At 42.3% G+C, this 5,370-nt stretch overlaps 1 pseudogene; it reads right to left on the minus strand.

The window, feature by feature from the left end:
* Window positions 1-3,815: 3,815 nt before the first annotated feature.
* Window positions 3,816-4,285, minus strand: LOC111958900 (bolA-like protein 1; annotated as a pseudogene).
* Between the last annotated feature and the right edge of the window lie 1,085 nt (window positions 4,286-5,370).

Here is a 5,370-nt window from a genome sequence, read left to right on the forward strand (position 1 = left end):
TACGCTCCGGCTCTGGACCAGGGCTCCTTTTGCACAGCTGACCCCTTCCAGGTTGGCGGTCAGGGGGCTCGAGGAGAGGAGGGAGGGAGGGAGGCACCAAATGGGTGTCTACTCTGAGAAAAGGCCCTGCCGGGGCCTGCTTGACCGTCCTGGGACTATCTCCCTCCACAGCCCTCCTGGTCAGCTGCAGTGTCTGTGCAGCATGTGTGTGGAGGGAAATAAGCCTGTTAAACACATTTAATTAAACCCCACTAGTAACAACACTTGTTTAACTTTACATGTTTTGAATGATAAAGCTGGGGGTGTTACACATTAAAAACTATTAATCATTGTAGGAAATGTTACAAAGACCCATGACTATTGTATGGGATGATTTGTACTAGCTTTATTATCTTATTTTGCATTAAAAACATACTTTGGCATGTCTTCACAGTACACTCGTAGCGTCCAAATAGGGAATACATCACATTCAAAACACTAATTACAAGTTAGAAACTTCAGAAAAGGTTTTAAAAGTTCACACTGATCTGATAAATAATCATTATCTGGTTTCACAATGTGAGAAAAAACAAGTGTTGGATTTAAGATGACAGTAATAGCCTATTATAAAAGCCCAGTAAGTCCTTTAATTGGAAGGTTTTTCTCTCTCGTTCAGCACACTGCCTACTAATGAATTCAGTGAATGGGCGGCTTGAAAGAAAAGGACAAAGAAAGAGATAGTGGAAGACAATATCCTTGTGTGGGAGAATTATTACACTCAGTAGTCTAAGCATTCAAAGCAGAAAAGGGGCTACAGGGGATTAAGAGAAAAGTCCACACAGGTGGCTCTGGGAGAAACCAGGGTCACATGACAGGACGTTTACATCGTTTGATAAACACCACCCGGGCTCACAGGAAGAAGGAAGGGAGTTTATTTTATAGGGGAATTAACTGGCGCTACACATCAGGTATTTATTAAGGCAGAATCTCCCAGGTGTGCAGTACAACCAAGTCAAGCAAAACATCTTGGAGGGTTCTTAATGAGAAACATCTTGGAATCTCAATTCATAATGGTCAGTAAATAGTCATACTGATTAAGGGTTGTGATTTGAGACTAAGAATGAGGCTAAGCATATTTCAGTCTTCATGGGAAGGAGGTTAAACAATCTCAAACAATCCATCACACGTAATCACTTTTACACATTTTCCTCCGCACATTTGTCAATCATGTCATTAGATGAGAAGCATTCTTCTACCCTTTGCCCTTTTTACATTTTCACTTATTTTATTCTGGGTGCAAGAACATTTGACCTCTTCACAAACTCCAGTCATAAAATAAGCAGGTCATATCGATTGTTTTTTCCTTTTTCAACCCAAGAAAGACAAATGTTCCGTTGTGTAAAAATATCTACTCAATCCCAAACTCAAACGAAATTATGAAATTGAGTAACATTTTACTGTGCCACGCAGACTACTTCCTTTGTGTGATGATGACTTTTGGTGTGCATGGTTCGCTGACTCCACATGACAAGGTAAATCAGGGGCCATCGCGGGAACCCTGCCTTGCCCAGGGTCCCAGCCCGGCCTGGCACCATCACTCCTGGCTCTGACGTAGAGCAGGCTACCAGTGAGGTGGGTTCCCACTGACCCAGACCGGGACACGTGGGCAACCCGGGACCCCCTGAATGATCCATCATCACCAGGGACCAGCCAGAGGGAAAGCCGCCTATCTACCAGAGTTGGCTGTAATTTGTTTTAGTTTTTAATATTGTCCATCCATTAATTTAATTTCCATTCAGTTCATGAATTGAAGATAACACATTATATGTCAGCATTACTTGTAGTTTTAAATGAATACATTTCAAAGTATTACCAATTGGAAAGCAATTGACCCTAACCCATGCTACCTATATATCGTCAGAATTTTCTGATTGAGTTGTGAACTAGCAGTTCAATAAACTCTACAAACTCTCATCTCATAACAACTCATGACGGATATCAACCAATCAACTTCGGCATTTTTGTTGCAACAGCACTATGCTATGCTGGTTTAAAATGGTTGACGTGTCCTCCTCTCCACTCCCTCATAACAGCACCTGGACTTGTGACAGGTAAATGTAATTTGCAGAGACAAGTCTTTGCTTCTCGAGGCAGTAGACTTTATTGCAATTGCCTTCACCCTTCGCTTTTTGCCCGTGTAGTAGTTTACGCCGCCCCCTGAGGCCTGACTCTAATAGAAAGGGTCATAAAATGGTTGTGTTACTGTTTTCCTTTTTCAAACCAGTGTCACCAGTTGTTCACCTTCCTTACAGGGCCTTTTGTAAGGCCTGACAGGTCGTCTATTCCAGACAGGGACGTTTGTAGAAGTCAACCTTGAGTTGACTCCACATTCAATAAGGACCATCTTTATGAGCTTTTCAGCACTTTGAAAATGTATGGGAAAAATGGCCGCTTGGATGGTTGTTTTGGGTCTGTTGAATATTGTTGATTTAGTTGCATATTTTAAAGTTATCCTGTTTGTTGATGTACTGAAATATTTCAATAAAACCTCCTAAAACATTAAAATGCTTACTAATTTATCGGAAAAACAACACATTGGGAAAAGATGTTCGTTCACTGTTTGTTTGGGCTATCACCAACAATGTTTTTCGTGCCATTACTCTTACATGTTTTTGTAATAACAGATATTTTGGCAGGTCCTGGGGTTGAGGGTAGGACAAGAGGACCTTCACGTTGACACATACAGCCGAGACAGAAATAGAAACACACGGCCATGATGGGGTTAGGATATGTCACTCTGAGAACCACCAACATCTTTCACCCTGTCTTCTGGCCCTAAGCCATCCACAATAATTAGAGAAGACAGGCTAATAAGTCAAATTGATAAGGAAGTAAGTGAACTATGATACACCCTGTATGTGAGTTAAGACAATCGAGTTTGACCACCTCTATTAACCAACACTTTATATTCCACAATTTGAGTGATTATCCCCTGTTGCTATAACACTGACATTTTGTTATGGTGAGAAATGAAATAAAAAGTTTTATGGGATTTAATAATTACTGTATTGAAGAATTGATGAAAGGCAGTGTCATAGGGAAATAAGGAAGCCATGTGTCATCACTCTGTCAACGCTGTACTTCACATTAACAGAACATTTGCACATACTGCCCTCATGTGGTAACATTAGTACTACATTTAGAGTTCCATTACAAAATCAAAACACAGCAATTTTTTAAACCTATATTGCAGATGTGTATGCAAAGGTAGTATGCTAAACAAAAACATGACATGCAATATTTCATAAAATGTGTATAATGATATAAATAATGTAATAAATAATGCCAACCACAAAACTGCCCCAATGCACCTGAGAAAACATATTCTTTATTCTGTCTTGACTTCTTGTACTTCTGCCCTCACATACGAGACATTTAATTTTCAGACAAAACAGACACACTCCATCACTTCATATCATATCATATAGTTCAATGTACCACATACTACTGAACTACAAGATCTTGAGACATTCTAGTGATGGCCACTAAAGTCTAATCTAAAACCAAACTCTTCTTGAATTAAATTGCCAAGAGACCGAAGTGATGCTGCTCATTTAGAAACAACCTTTCAAGCAGTAATGAAATGATATCACACTAGTTTACAACAATGTTAATAGACACCATCTTTAACTGCAGGCATATGGGCATGCATGTTTTTGTTCCAGACCTGATTAAACTAATCAAGGTCTTGAACAGACAACACATTGTAATAGATGAGTTAGTGCTGGCACCAAAGCCTGCACAGGCTGTTACTCTCTAGAACCAGGGTTGATGACTGCTGAGTTTCGCTGGTCAGTCCCATCCAGCCTTGAGTTTCTCCTCCACCGTGTGGTCCTCCTTGGATCCTCCCATGCAGGGTGGGCTCTTGGCTGTACTGGGGTTGCTGCCCCACTGCTGGGGTGTCTTGGCCTGGATGGCCAGCGTGTGGATACAGGTCCTCAGCTCCTCGGCTAGGGTCTCGTTGAGAAGGCGGTGGCGCTGTAGCAGTGAGAGGCAGTCGAATCGTGGGCTGACCACCAGGACTCGGAAGTGGGACTCGTATCCAGGGGGCACGGCGTGCATGTGGCTCTCGTTGTGGACTTCCAGGTGTTCTGGCTCCAGCTGCTGGGTGAGCTTGGTCCGTATGGCCCCCTCCATGGGCAGGTTGTGATCAGGAGCCATGTGGGGTCTGAAGTGGGCTAGGGGCCATGGTGAAGGTGTGGGTGGTGGAGATTGGACGGGCATAGCTGAGAACACTGGGCAACATTCAGAGGATTGGGGCAGGTGACGACTGTAGTCAGCTTGCAATGAAGAAGTGGTCTGGTGTTCTCTCTTCAGGTTCAGAAGTTACACTCTTAGAAAAAAAAAGGTGCTATCTAGAACCTAAAAGGGTTCTTCGGCTGTCCCGCCTGTGGAAAGGGTTCTGCATGGAACCCAAAATGGTTCTACCTGGAACCAAAAAGATAGACTGCACTTGTGAAGGTAGTAAATGACCTTATAATGGCGTCAGACCGAGGCTTTGCATCTGTCCTCATGCTCCTAGACCTTAGTGCTGCTTTGATACCATCGATCACCACATTCTTTTGGAGAGATTGGAAACCCAAATTGGTCTACACGTACAAGTTCTGGCCTGGTTTAGATCTTATCTGTCGGAAAGATATCAGTTTGTCTCTGTGGATGGTTAGGGTTAGGGTTAGGGTTATCCTCTGACAAATCAACGGTAAATTTCGGTGTTCCTCAAGGCTCCGTTTTAGGACCACTATTGTTTTCACTATATATTTTACCTCTTGGTGATGTCATTCGGAAACATGATGTTAACTTTCACTGCTGTGCGGATGACACACAGCTGTACATTTTGATGAAACATGGTGAAGCCCCAAAATTACCCTGGAAGCCTGTGTTTCAGACATAAGGAAGTGGATGGCTGCAAATGTTCTACTTTTAAACTCAGACAAAACAGAGATGCTTGTTCTAGGTCCCAAGAAACAAAGAGATCTTCTGTTGAATCTGACAATTAATCTTGGTGGTTGTACAGTCGTCTCAAATAAAACTGTGAAGGACCTCGGCATTACTCTGGACCCTGATCTCTCTTTTGACGAACATATCAAGACAGTTTCAAGGACAGCTTTTTTCATCTACGTAACATTGCAAAAATCAGAAACTGTCTGTCCAAAAATGAGGCAGAAAAATTAATCCATGCTTTTGCCACTTCTAGGTTAGACTATTACAATGCTCTACTTTCTGGCTACCCGTATAAAGCATTAAATAAACTTCAGTTAGTGCTAAACGCGGCTGCCAGAATCTTGACTAGAACCAAAATATGTGATCATATTACTCCAGTGCTAGCCTCCC

Source organism: Salvelinus sp. IW2-2015, linkage group LG35 (assembly GCF_002910315.2).
Source record: "Salvelinus sp. IW2-2015 linkage group LG35, ASM291031v2, whole genome shotgun sequence".
NCBI lineage: Eukaryota > Metazoa > Chordata > Actinopteri > Salmoniformes > Salmonidae > Salvelinus > Salvelinus sp. IW2-2015.